Genomic DNA, 14,824 nt, shown 5'->3' with positions numbered 1-14,824 from the left:
GGTGCACAGTAGGACCTCATAGCTTATCCATTCTAAATATAATAGCTTGCATCTACTACCCCCAAACTCTCAGTTCACCCCACTCCCTCCCTCTCCCCCCAGGCAACCACAAGTCTGTTCTCTGTGTTGGTGAGTCTGTTTCTGGTTTGTTTGTTTATTTGTTTGTTTGTCTGTCTTTTTGCCTTTTCTAGGGCCGTTCTCATGGCATATGGAGGTTCCCAGGCTAGAGGTCCAATCGGAGCTGTAGCCACCTGCCTACACCACAGCTCATGGCAACACCAGATCCTTAACCCACTGAGCAAGGCCAGGGATCGAACCCACAACCCCATGGTTCCTAGTACGATTCATTAACCACTGAGCCACGATGGGAACTCTTTCTGTTTTGTAGGTAGGTTCATTCGTGTAACATTTTAGATTCCATATGTAAGTGATATCATATGGTATTTGCCTTTCTCTTTCTGGCTTACTTCACTTAGCCTGGGAATCTCTGGTTGCATCCATATTGCTGTAAATGGCATTACTTCATTTTTTTTTTTTTTTTTTAGTGGCTAAGTAGTATTCCATTGTGTAAATGTACCACGTCTTCTTAATCCATTGATCTGTTGATGGACATTTAGGTTGTTTCCTCATCTAGGCTATTGTGAGTAGTGCGGCCATGATCATATGGCTGCATGTATCTTTTTGAATCACGCTTTTGTCCAGATATATGCCCAGTGATTCTTAACCTCTCTAAAGAGCTCTGGACTCCTTTGAGAAGCTCAGGAAGGTATGAACTTTCACCTCTAAGAAGGCACATCACACAAACACTGTAAAAACCATCCTAGGGTTGGAAAGGCCTCTGCACCCATCCATGGACCCCAGGTTAGGAATCTGTTCCACAAATGCAGTCTGGGGTCAAGATCAGAGCTCAGGGCTGTCTGATGCCAGCATTCATGGTCACTCTGGGCCTGCAGTGAAGCGCCTTTTCTGTTTCATTCTTTGCCCATCCAGGGGCACACTCTCAGGGACTGGCAAGGCAGAAAGGAGTGCCATACGGCTTTGCTGTCCATTCTAACCAGGGCCTGGAAAAGGCAGCAGCTCTCCCGGCAGAGCGGTGGGAGGCCTGCGGGATGTGCAGCTCCCCTTTCTCCCCCTCCCCACCTGCTGGGGTCTCTCTCCTACCAGGCTGCCTACCACCCCACAGCATCTTGGCCCTGGTGCTCTGGGCAGAGTAACTGTCCTCAGAGGACAAAGCTGTGAGGCTGTGGGCGAGGGCACCAGGGCTCCTGGTGTCCTAGTGTCAGGTGGGCAGGATCTGCCTGCCTTTCTAGGAGATGGGAGCTTGGGTTGGAAAGGGCACAGATTCCCCAAGAATATGTCGCAGGTGGAAGTGCTACCGTCGAAGGCAACTGACTGGAAGGGGCATCTTCCGCCACACTCCATACCCTTCATCCCTGAGAGACTGTCTAAGGTGCATTCAGCCAAACTATGAGCCCCAGACAGGTTATTCAGGGCTGCCACCGAGTGAGTTACAAATGACTTTCAGAGTCACCCACAAGAGTCTGGTGAAAAATTGTTCCCATTTGCCCAGGAATGAAGGATTTCCTGGGACATAGGACTTGCAGCACTACCTGGTTTTAACCAGGAATGTCTCAGGCAATTGGGGCTGGTTGCTCAATGTATATGGCCACCAGCACTGGGAAGCCCTGCCAGAGAACGGGGCCTTCTCGTTGTGCCCAGGGGGCCACACCACACCTCCTTAGGCCAAGGGTAGCAGAAGTGACCCCCCCTGAGGTTCTGATTCACTCAGCCCTTTGCAATGTAGGGGGGTGCGGTCTTGTGAGTCTTATGTCAAATGCCCCCTAGAAGCCAGGAAGCATTAGGCGGGTTAGTGACCTCCACTGAGCTCCCTGTCTTTAGGGCTCTCCTGCTTGCTTTTGTCTGCTTCTGATCCTTTTTGTACTCAGAAAAAATTTTTTCAGGCCTCTCTCTATCCTATACCAATTTCCCCAGGATGGCCAGCTTAGAATCAGACTGGCAGGGTGCCCCTGGGTGGGGCCAGGCTTCTTCTGCACTTAACCCTCTCCCCACAGGCCATTTGCTCCAGACCTGCCCTGAAGGTTGACAGGAGGAGGGGAAGAAGTAAGCAGAAGGGGTAGTTCTAGAAAGGGTAGTCTGGACCCTTCTTTTCTTTGGGCTACACTGTTTCTAGCTTATGAGCCCTGAAGTCATCTTGGCTACCTGAAAAGTATATATTTGCACGTAGAAATTTGTAATGCTTTTGTTATAACCAAACCCAGCCTTCACTGGGGGACTGAGTTATTCATGAGTTATTATTTGAATGATGAAATTATTAAAGAGGAGACACTTGGCTCATGGTAGGCAAGCTTGACATCAGTTGGTCTGAACATCTTGGGAGGGGTTGCCAGGTGACAGCCCTCCCAGAGGGGTTTGATGCATCTTCCAACCCCCAGGCAGGGTGGAAACAGCAGGGGATGTTCAAAGTTGAGGATGAATTTTCACTTCCGCTATCAGATCCAAAAGATATATCCCCACTTCTTTTTTTTTTTTTTTTTTTTAAGAACTAAGATCTGTTCTTGTGCAGCTTTACTTGGGATGTAGGTGCATTTGGGTTAGATCTGTAGTCTGGAAGTTTAGTTGGGAGTGGTGGTGGTGATGGTACTGGACTGGTTCAAGCGCCTCTTCTTTTTTCTCTAATCTTTCATCCCTTCAAAGGGTTGGGAAACTGGCCCTAATTCCTGGAATGGAGAATGAAATGAGTGTGGGAACGAGAAAGCATTTGTGGAGGCAACTTCTAAGGTAAGTTCTCTCTATAGGGAGGATTGACATTGCCGCTCTGAGAAGAGCTGAGAAGACCAGGGCTTTTACACAATCCACACCCATCCATGGGCCTATTCTGAAATTATTCTGCTACATCTGACTTAATTTCATCCTCTTTTTCCTTATTCACTTTTCAAACTGGTAGAGGACTGTTAGGGGAATTTCTAATTCTGCTTGCTTTTAGAGCAGAATGGGAGCAAACCAAAGGGACGGAAAGTCAAAAAGAAAATAGTGGCTTTAGATAACACATTAGACAAGTTGAACCTAATAGATGTGTATAGAACATTCATGAAATCATGAAGTTAAATCAGTAATAAAAGAACTCCAAAAAGACAAAAGTCCAGGACCAGATGATTCATAGGTAAATTCTACCAAATATTTAGAGAAGAGTCAAAAACTATCCTTTTCAAACTATTCCAAAAAAATTGCAGAGGAAGGAGTGCTTCAGAACTCATTCTGCAACACCAGCATCACCATGATACCAAAACCAAAGAATTCACATAAAAAAGAAAACTACAAGCCAATAGTACTGACAATATAGAAGCAAAAATCCACAGCAAAATATTAGCAAACTAAATTCAATAACACACTAAAAGGATCATCTACTGAGATCAAGTGGGATTTATTCCAATGATGTAAGGATGGTTCAATACCCACAAATCAATCAATGTGATACGTCACGTTAACAAATTGAGAATAAATATTATATGATCATCTCAACAGATGCAAAAAAAATTTGCCAAAATTCAACATTGATTTACGGTAAAAGCTCTCCACAAAGTGGGTATGGAGAGAACATAACTCAACCTACTAAAAGCTATTTATATGATAAGCCCACAGTTAACATCACACTCAATGATGAGAAGCTGAAAGCATTTTCTCTAAGGTCAAGTCAAGGATGCCCATTCTCGCCACGTTAAGTCAACATATTGGATGTCCTAGCCACAGCAATCAAACAAGAGAAAGAATAAAAGGAAACTATATTGGAAAGGAAAAGTAAAGCTGTCACTGTTTGCAAATGATATGATACTATACATAGAAAATCCTCAGGATACCACCAAAACACTACTCAAGCTCATCAATGAATTGGGTAATGAATTTTGTTTCAGGATACAAAATTAGTGTGCAGAAATCTGTTGCATTTCTCTACACTAACAACAAACTATCAGAAAGGGGATTTAAGAAACAGCTCCATTTCCTTTTACATTAAAAATAATAAAACAGGAGTTCCCACCTTGGCTCAGTGGTTAACAAATCTGACTAGCATCCATGAGGATGCAGGTTTGATCCCTGGCCTTGTTCAGTGGATTAAGGATCTGGCATTGCCATGAGCTGTGGTGTAGGCTGCAGACACAGCCTCAGATCTGGCATTGCTGTGACTGTGGCATAGGCCAGCAACTAAAGCTCTAATTTGACCCCTAGCCTGGGAACCTCCATATGCCACAGGTGTGGCCATAAAAAATAATATAATAATAACAATAATAATAATAATAAAACAAATCTAAGTAAGGATGTAGAAGACCTGTACTTGGAAAACTATATGATAACTGATGAATGAAATTGCAAACAACACAAACAGATGGAAAGGCATAGTATATTCATGGATTGGAAGAATTAATGTTGTTGTTAAGATGACCATATTACCCAAGGCAATCTACAGATTCCATGCAATCCCAATCAAAATACCAATGGCACTTTTCAAAGGATTATAACAAATTATTCCAAAATTTGTATGGAAACACACCAAAAAACCCATACAGTCAAAACAATCTTGAGAGAAAATAAAACTAGAGGGATCACACTTGCTGGTTTCAAACTATACTACAAAGCCACAATCATCAGAACAGTATGTTAATGGCAAAAAAGCAGACCCAAAAGTCAATGGTACAGAACAGAGAGCCAGGAAATGAAACCACACGTATACAGTCAATGAAACTTTGACAGAGGATGCAAGAATATACAATGGAAGAAAGTAATCTTTTCAATAAATGGCATCTGGGAAACTGGAGTGCTATACGTAAAAGAATCAAACTGGATTACTCTCTCACATTATACACAAAAATAAATTTAAAATGGATTAATGACTTAAATATAAGTCCTGAAACCACATAACCTCTAGAAGAAAACATAGCTCTTTGACATTAGTCTTAGTAGTATTCTCTTGGATATGTCTCCTCTGGCAAGGGAAACAAATGCAAAAATTAACCAATGGGTCTATATCAAACTAAAAAGGTTTTGCACAGTGTAGGAAACCATCAACAAAATTAAAAGGCTGTATACAGAATGGGAGAAGATATCTGTAAATGATATATCTGATAAGAGGTTAATATCCAAAATATACAAATAACTCAAAGAATATAATATCAAAAAAACAACTTGACTTAAAAATAGGTGGAAGACCTGAATGGGCATTTTTCCAAAAAAGACATACTGATGGTCAATAGGCACATGAAAAGATGCTCAATATCACTCATCATCCAGGAAATGCAACTCAAAACCTCAGTGAGATATTACTTCACACCTCTCATAATGGCTATTATTAAGGAGAAAACAAATAACAAGTGTTGGTGAGGATGTGGAGAAAAGGGAACCCTAGTACACTGTTGGTGAGAAGATAAACTGGTGCAGCCACTATTGAAAACAGTCTGCAGAGTCCTCAAAAAGTTTAAAATAGAACTACCATATGGTCTAATGATTCCATGCCTGGGTATTTGTCTGAAGAAAGCAAAAACACTAAATAGAAAAGATATATACACCCCACTTGCAGCATTATTTACAATAGCCAAGATTTGGAAGCAACCCAAGTGCCCATCAACGGAGGAATGAATAAAGAAGATGTGGTGTATAAATATACGATGGAGTATAAACAAGAATAAAATCTTGCATTTGCAACAACATGGATAGACCTAGAGGGTATTATGCTAAATGAAATAAGTCAGACAGAGAAAGACAAATACTGTATGATTTCACTTACATGTGGAATCTAAAAACAAAACAAATGAACCAACGTTAACAAAACTAAAAGAGTCATAGATATTGAGAAGAAACAGGTGGTTGCCAGAGGGGAGGGGGTTAAGGGGAGGAAAAAATAGATGAAGGCGATTAAGAGGTACAAACTCCCATGTGCAAAATAAATGAGTCACAGGTATGAAATGTACAGTGTGGGGAATATAGTTAATAACTGTGTAATATCTTTTTACAATGTCATGGTGCAACTAGACTCATTTTAGTGATCCTTTTGAAATGTACGAAAACACCAAATCACTATGTTGTTTAACAGGAACAGACACAGTGTTGTAAGCCAATTATACTTCAAAACCAACCAACCAAACCAACTCATATTAAAAGAGATCAGATATGGGGTTGGGGGGGTGGCGGTAGGCAGAGTCTGGAGAGGGTATTCAGGGAAGAGCCTGGAGCCAGGGTGACTGAGAAACCTCAAGACTCCAAGGCGGTCAGCCGTCCCTCTGGCCAGGGAGGGCTTTTGCACCCAGACTTTACCACCGGGCACCTGCTGAACATGTCGCAACCCTTGTGGTTATCCAGAAATAACCATAACTTTGCTGCCTACTGAGGCTATTTACTGAGGGCCCAACCATTACCAAGCACTGCGCATCATTAGCTTTGATTCTTATAACAGCTCAGCCAGGACAGTGCTTGACACTTACTGGGTGCTCAATAATTATTGGATGTACGCATGAATTAATGAACCTACACTATTCCAAAAATTTCTGGAACAGCAGGGCTGAGGGTACCCAAACTCATACTGTAGGGATTCTACTGAAGTCAGCCCCATGATTCAAATGAAACTTCCTATTTGCTACCTCCAAACAGCAAGGACCGGGAAGGGCACGGCATGCCTGACTTTGCCAATGGGCAGAAGGAACTTGTGTCAGTAGGGATTCAGTGACTGAGGATGCACTCAGCCTCCCGGACACTCTACCACTGTCTTGGCTTCGACTCTGTGCTCTGATTGGCCTGGAGGCCGCAGATGGAGCTGGGGCTGTTTCACTACCACCCTGGAGACCCAAACCCTCGCTGGTGCCATGGGTTTTGTGGCTCAGCTGAATGTGGAGGGAGGTGTGCAGAGAAGGTGCCCCCAGAACATCAGGAGCACGTGGCAAGCATCTGACCCTACACGGGTTAACTTGGACCAGATCTGGCCAGAAGTCCGCTTCCTCTTGCACCAGGAGCCCAATCCCCCCGGGCACTCTCCAGCCAGAGGATAAGCTCGTGGTGATCAATGTCAGCCCCTTGGGATGGGGCCGCATGCTGCTGGTACCCGAGCCTGCCTGAGCACTCTCCCAGCTCCTGCTGCCAGGTCACTGTGGGCCAGGGTCACAGCTGGGCTGCTGAGCTCACACCCGACTTCCTCCACGGCTTCAACAGCCTGGACGGCGGAGCCTCCGGGAACCACCTCCACCTGCATGGCTAGCACCTGGCCCACAGTCAACCGGTGGAGGGGGCCTCAAGCGAACCCCTGGCCCCTGGGGTCCATCTGCATCTGCTCCAGGCCCTCCCAGCTCCCGACATCCTCTCTTACACAAGCAGGTCAGGGCCCAACTTGGAAGCCTTGATCAGCAGGGTCTGTCCGGCCATGGACTAAATGACTGACCACGAGATTGCCCATAACTTGCAATGACCCAGGGGCCCCACCTGGAAGGACATCATCTTCCTCAGCCCTTACAGGGGTCTGAGTAATTCTGTGGGCCTGGAAGTCCAGCTCGGGGTGAAAGGATGGTGAGGGGTTCATGCTGTCCTCTGTGAGCTGGCCGGGCATCTCCCTGTTAAAACGCCTCAGGACTTCAGCCCCCGACAGAGGCCACAGCTCATCTGAGACTGTCTGCTGCCCACAACACAGGAGGTCCAGAAAGTACTGGTGGCCTTGACAGCCCAGCAGAAGCAATAATCCTTCCAGAAGTATTTGTTTTGGCTTTGGGGGATTTGGGGTGGGGGTTGGCAGCACCTACTGAGTGTGGAAATTCCCAGGTGGGGAATTGAATCTGCACCACCATGGCCTGAATGGCAGTAGTGACAATGCCAGATCCTTAGCCCACTGAGACACCAGGGAACTCCAGGAGTATTCATTCTGTAACCAATTTAAATCACTTTGCGGAGAGAGGTCTGTCAGTCAAGTGGGCACTTTCATTTCCGCCTTCTCACCTGTCTCAGCCTAAGGGGAGGGATAAAGAACAGGGAAGTGGGAGCTCCCGTTGTGGCTCAGCTGGTTCAGAACCAGAGTAGTATCCATGAAGATGGGGATTCGATTCCTTGCCTCGCTCAGTGGGTTAAGGATCCAGCATTGCCACAAGTTGCATCATAGGTCACAGATGCGGCTACGATCCTGTGTTGCTGCGGCTGTGGCTGTGGCATAGGCCAGCTACTGCAGCTCCCTTTGGACCCCTAGCCCAGGAGTTTCCATTTGCCACAGGTGCGGCCGGAAAAAAGGAAAACAAAACAAACTGGGAAGTGGTCTCTTTAAAGAGGAGGAACATTGTAATAAATCGATTGAAAGTGCCCTCTTGGATGTATCTGCCACCAGCGGTGTCAAAACTATTAAGAAGGGGGGGATACTTGGGTTTTTTGGTTTTTTGAAGCTCCGTGAGATGTTTGTATATGTTGAGATTAATCTCTGTTTATTTGCAAATATTTTCTGGGTTGTCTTTCTGGTTTTGCTTGTGTTGTGTTTTTTTATGATTTCCTGGGCTGTGCAAAAGTTTTTACGTTTAACTAGGTCCCGCTGGTTTCTTTTTGGGGAGGGTGGAAATAACATATACACACTACTGTAGTCAGTGAATGATTAGCAAGAACCTATTGTACAGCATCGGAAACTCTACTCGATAGTTTGTAATAACCTATATGGGAGACGAGAATGGATCTATTATGGGTATGACTGATTCACTTTGCTGTACGCCTGAAACGAATACAACATGGTAAGTCAACTATACGCCAATAGAATTAAATTTAAAAAATATTAAAAGAATCCTAATCTTAATAAGGGAGGAGCGTACACAAGAGTTATACACTCCTGACTGTGTATATGCCGATTCTTTCATTATCCAATCTTAGCAAAGTGAGAGTCTATCTCTTCTGTTCTGTCTCTCTGCTTGTTCTCCCTTGGTCCACCACTGAGTTTTATTTCTTCATCCTGCCCCTATATTTGTCCCATCATCCCTATACCCCATTTATAGCACATTCTCTGCCGACCTGGCCACCTTGAATTTCCCTCCAGCCCCAAGGCTGAGCTGAGTGTTCTCCCCATACATCATTTCCCATGAAAACAAAGTGTCCTCACGACCTGAAAGCTGCCAGTCCTTGCATATGGAAGTTCCCAGGCTAGGGGTCAAATTGGAGCTACAGCTATCAGCAACAGCACAGCCACAGCCACAGCAACACTGGATCCAAGCTGCACTGCGACCTACACCACAGCTCACGGCAACACCGAATTCTTAACCCACTGAGCTTGGCCAGCGATCGAACCCACAACCTCATGGTTCCTAGTTGGATTCGTTTCTGCTGCGCCACAACGGGAACTCCTGCAGGTCCTCTTAATACCCTCATTTTAACAGATGAAGAGATGGAGGCTGACAGGTTTAGTAACTTGTCCAAGGTCAGACAGCTCAAAAGTGGCAGAGTCAGGATGAAGCACAGGCAGTCAGACACCAGAAGCTGAGCTGGGACTGTGCACATGTGACAGCCGTGTTAATAAAGTCTCTCTGAGATAAGACAGAATACGCATCACAACCCATTTCATAAGAAAAGCAGTGTAACATTTAAGTTCCTGTGAACAGTTTTTGGCCACCCTCGTGGTTTTGGCACATTGCAGTCATTTTAGCTTAATGCCTCTTTCTGCAAGCCTCTGCAAACACGGGCTCCAATAATATTACTTTGTTTTGCTTGCTCACCCTCGGAAAGGAGTGCAGATGACCATTTGAGCACAGGGGACTTTGTGTCCGAGCCGATGAGTCCAAACGCCAGGATTTTCCCAGTTTTTCCTTCAGACTAATGTTTAGAGGAAAGCCTTCTCTGGCCCCAAATAGGTTTTTCTTTTTGTGAAAAGTAAAAAAAAAAAAGTCAAATAGGTTTTCTCTATGGTGGTATTTCTCAACCATGTATACTTTGTGAATCACCAAGAAGGGGATTTATGGAAGATTTTTCTACCCCTTGAATATGGAACATTTAAGGGATGCTTTGTACTCAGAGCCCTGGGCTTTGAGCACAGTAGGAGGGTAAGAAAGGATGATCCAGCCCAGGGCCTCTCCACCTCTTTGCTTGCTTTTTTTTTTTTTTTTTTCTTTTTTAGGGCCGCACCCACGGCATATGGAGTTTCCCAGGGGTTGAATCAGAGCTGTAGCTGCTGGCCTACACCCCTGCCACAGCAACATGGGATCCAAGCATTGTCTGTGACCTACACCACAGCTCACAGCAATGCCGGACCGTTAACCCACTGAGCAAGGGCAGGGATCGAGCCCACGTCCTCATAGATACTAGCATTCGTTACCGCTGAGCCACAACAGGAACCCTTTTGCTTGTGTTTTGATGGAGGGTCTCTTGTACTAAGGGGTTTGGGGCTCAATCAAATGGGAAAGCTTAAAGAGTTTTAAATTGAAGAGTAACAAATTTGCATTTTGGAGTTCCTGTCGTGGCGCAGCGGAAATGAATCTGACTAGGAACCATGAGGTTGCAGGTTCGACTCCTAGCCTTGCTCAGAGGGTTAGGGATCCAGTGTTGCCGTGAGCTATGGTGTAGGTCGAAGATGCAGCTCAGATCTGATGTCGCTGTGGCTGTGGCGTAAGACGGTGGCAACAGCTCAGATTGGACCCCTAGCCTGGGAACTTCCATATGCCACACATGCAGCCCTGAAAAGGCAAAAGACAAAAAAAAAGCTTTTTTGCATTTTATGAAGAGTACTTCAGCTTCAATGGATGGATGGATGAAGTAGGGAAGAACAGAATCAGGGAATCCAGTTAAGAGATTGCTGAACAAAGGTAGTCTGGTGGTTGGTATTTGGCCCTTTTACTGAGATCGCACATAAAGCCAGCTGGACGCTGTGGTCAAAAAAAAAAAAAGAGATTTCTGAACGGTGGCAATTCAGGAAAGAAATGATGATGGTTCAGATACTAGAACAGTGTCTGGAACATTACATAATTGTCAAAAGAGTGAGGAAAAAAGGAGGAAAAAAAGAGATCAGATCTGTGGTTACCAGATGCAGGGGATGGCAGGAGAAGGAACAGATTGAGCCATTTGAAAGGCACAAACTTCCAATTCCAAAAAAAATAAGTACGAGGGATATAATGTACATGCTAAAATATAATTGACACTGCTGTACATTATATGTGTACATTATATGTGTTAAGAGTGTAAATGGTAAGAGGTATCATCATAAGAAAAACAATTTTCTATTCCTGTAATTTTGTATCTATATGACAAGAAGATGTTCCCTAAACTTATTGTGATCATCATTTCATGTTTTATAGAAGTCAGATTATTATTCTGTACACATTAAACATACACAGGGCTGTATGTCAATTATATGTCAACAAAATTGGAAGGAAAAGTTATTTAAAGAATTCTAAAAAGAAAAGTGGAAGGTCCATGACCTTGAAACAGGAAAATAAGTTTAAAAAAGTCAAAAGTTGTTCTTCTTTGAAAAAAAAATCAATGAATTTGATAAAATTCTAGAGAAGCCAACCAAAATAAAAAGAGAGAAGTCACAAACCCTCAATATCAAGGATGAAACACAGACTATCACTAAAAATCCTGAAACTGTTATAAAGATAGTAAGGGAATGCTAGAAACAGCTTTACAGCCACAAATCCAACACCTTGGAAGAAATGTGCTAATTCCTCAAACCATAAACTTACTAAAACTCAACTGAAATCAAACAGATGGTCTAAAATAATCCCATCACCCTGAAAGAAATGGAATTTATTATTTCTCCCAAAAGAGAAATGTCCAGGCCCAGAAGCTTTCACTGGAGAACTCTACCAAATAGAGATGAATCAACACGGATTTTACACAATCACTTCCAAAATATTGAAGAAGAGAGAGTACTTCCTAAGAAATTTTGTGTGTGTGTGTGTGTCTTTTTATCTTTTTAGGGCTGCATCAGCAGCATATGGAATTTCCCAGGCTAAGGGTTGAATCAGAGCTGTAGCCGCTGGCCTATGCCACAGCCATAGCAACATGGGATCTGAGTCCCATCTAAGACCTACACCGCAGCTTGTGACCACATCAGGTCCCTAACCCACTGAGCAAGGCCAAGGATGGAACCTGCATCCTCATGGATACGAGTCAGGTTTGTTACCCCTGAGCCGTGACGGGAACTCCCAAGAAATTTTATTAGGCTGTTATCCTGACACCCAAATCAGACAAAGAAAGTACAAAAAAAGAAAACTGCTAAATACAATCATAAACATAGATGCAAAAAATCCCCAACAAAATATTAGTAAATAATCTTCCAACAAAGAAAATTCCAAGACCATATGACTCATTGGTAAATTCTACCACATATTTAGAGAATAACTAGCACCAATTCTCCTCAAAACTTTCCCCAAAAATTGAACAGAAGTTAGAGAATAACTAGCACCAGTTCTTCTCAAAACTTTCCCTAAAAATTGAACAGAAGTGAATATTTCCGAACTCATTCGATGAGGCCAGCATTACCCTGATACCACAATTAGAAAAAAGACACTATAAGAGAACTACAGATCAGTATCCCTGATGAATATGGAAGTAAAATTCCTCACAAAATACTAACAAATAGAATTCAATAGCACATTAAGAGGATTATACATCATGATGAAGTGGGATTTATTTCTAGAATGCAAGGATGATTCAACATATAAAACTCAATCAGTATAATACATCATATTAACAGAATGATTGTGGACAGATGACAATATCATCTCAACTGATGCTGGAAAAGCATTTGACAAAATTCAACACTTTTTTGTAGTAAAAACACCCAGCAAACTAGAAATAGAAGGAAATTACCTCAACATAAAAATTTTGATAGCCCAAATCTGAAAACAACCAAAATATCCTTCAGTGAGTGAATGGTTAAACAAACTGTGCTACAGCTATGCCATGGACTACTACTCAGCAACCCAAAGAAACAAACAAATAATCTACGCAATAACTTGGATGGCTTTTCAAGGCATTAGGCTAGCGGGGGGGGGGGGGGGGGGGGGGGGGAGGAAGCCAATCTCAGAAGATCACATATGGAAAGATTCCACTTATATAGCCTTGAAATGACAAAATTATAGAGATGGAAAACAGATTAGTTGTTGCCAGGGCTTAGGGATAGTATGAGACGGTGGGAGTTAATGAGTGACTATAAAGCCTAAGTGAGATCTTTGTGGTGATGGAATACTTCTGTATCTTGATTTCCATAATGGTTATATAGACCTTCAGGTGTGATAAAATAGCATCAAACTACACATACACATTTTCCCAGTGTCGATTTCCTGATTTTGATATTGTACTATAATTATGTTAAGAAGTCATTAGAAGAAACTGGACGAAGCAGGCATGGGACCTCTCTTTACTATCTTTGCAACTTCCTGTATATCTATAACTATTTCAAAGTAAAACACACCCATGCAGGCCCTCAAAGCCTCAGAAGCACGGCAGACTTTATTTTGAGGGAGGAGGAATTGACATCATAATTGTTCAAACAACCTCACCAGAAGTAGCCAAGGCTTCCACGTGAAAGCTTCTCTTCTCTTCTCTTGAAATAGTTTTCATCATCCATCCTCCTTCTACACTCCTGGTGCATCACTTCAGCCCTGATTTTCCCCACCTTGCTAGGTCCTTTCCTTCCCTCCTTGCCTGTGTTCTGGGGTAAATTTCATGTTCATCTGTCCCCTCCCACAATGCTCTCACACAGCTACCTTGGGCTGCCAATCATATGCCACCTCTCCACCCCCCACCTCAGGGCAACCAATCAGAGGCAGTCATCTTTCTTCCCACGGAATAGCCATGTGACTCAAGTTGGACCGATTAGAGTCCTTACAAGGGGTTGCTATGTGACCTCTGCAGTTATGGCCTAGTGGTGAGGCATTCCCACTGCCTACATTTGGGGACAGCACCCGCAAAGTGTTTTATACAAGGTTTGGCTCAGAAGGAATCTAAGTCTGAGTCCCAGGGGAAGAATCTGTGGGAAGGAAGGATTTAGGGAAATATCAAGTCTTTAAAAAATAAAGTCAAGTCTACACCAGGCCGAGGAGGGCTTCTCTGGGTGCAGACAAGACAGAAAAGAGGGAACTGCAGCCAAGCAGGAGGGCCCTGCACAGGCATATCTGTCTCTGAGGCCATCCACATTCCCTCCCAGGGAGCCCAATGCCCTCCCATGAACCAGCAGTCTGGCCCCATGGCTACTGCCAGCCACATGGAAGCCTTCCTGTGCCTCCAACAGCCCCCAGGGCAGGCCAGGCTGCTTCCAGGGGTGGTGCCACCGTGCCACACTCCCATGGAAGTCTTTGCGGGCTCACCTGTCATTTGCCTGCTGGGCAGAATGGGGGATCAATTGAAAGGGGGCAGAGTCTTAGAGCACCAGGGCTTGAGGAATTGGGGGGAGGCATTCACCTTTCGGGAAGGCCAAGACTGCAGGGGCTGGAGTAAGTGTTCTCCTGGAAGACTAGAGTTCCTGGGGTTGTAGAGGCCAGTGGAGGCCTAACCCTGGGGCAGACCCTTGGGTATAAGGGAAGCAAACCCCAGTGCCAGCCTGCTGTTTGACCATCACTGCCTCCACACCATGCTCACTGCTCCGGAGCCTCTATGAGGGATGGAGCCTGGCTGGCTCATCCTGACGACTTTGAGGCAAGTCAGGTTTGTTTTCCTCTAGCCCCCAACACAAACACACACAGTCTTCCTCCCACCTCCCTTCCCCCCAAGGCTGAGCATCTGGCCCTGGCTGAACGCTATCTCTGCCCTCACCTAGTCACCTCACCCTGCTGGCTCCAAGGCCCTGCTTTCCCCTGCCCTGTCCCTGGCTCCCAGC

At 44.4% G+C, this 14,824-nt stretch overlaps 1 pseudogene; it reads left to right on the top strand.

Annotated features, from left to right (window-relative positions):
• Positions 1 to 7,434, top strand: part of LOC125128459 (GDP-D-glucose phosphorylase 1-like) — a 77,638-nt pseudogene extending 70,204 nt beyond the window's left edge.
• Positions 7,435 to 14,824: the final 7,390 nt, after the last annotated feature.

This window comes from Phacochoerus africanus, chromosome 5 (assembly GCF_016906955.1).
Source record: "Phacochoerus africanus isolate WHEZ1 chromosome 5, ROS_Pafr_v1, whole genome shotgun sequence".
In the NCBI taxonomy this organism is placed as follows: Eukaryota; Metazoa; Chordata; class Mammalia; order Artiodactyla; family Suidae; genus Phacochoerus; species Phacochoerus africanus.
Note: the sequence above shows the minus strand (reverse complement) of the source record. Positions and strands in the feature narration are given on the sequence as shown.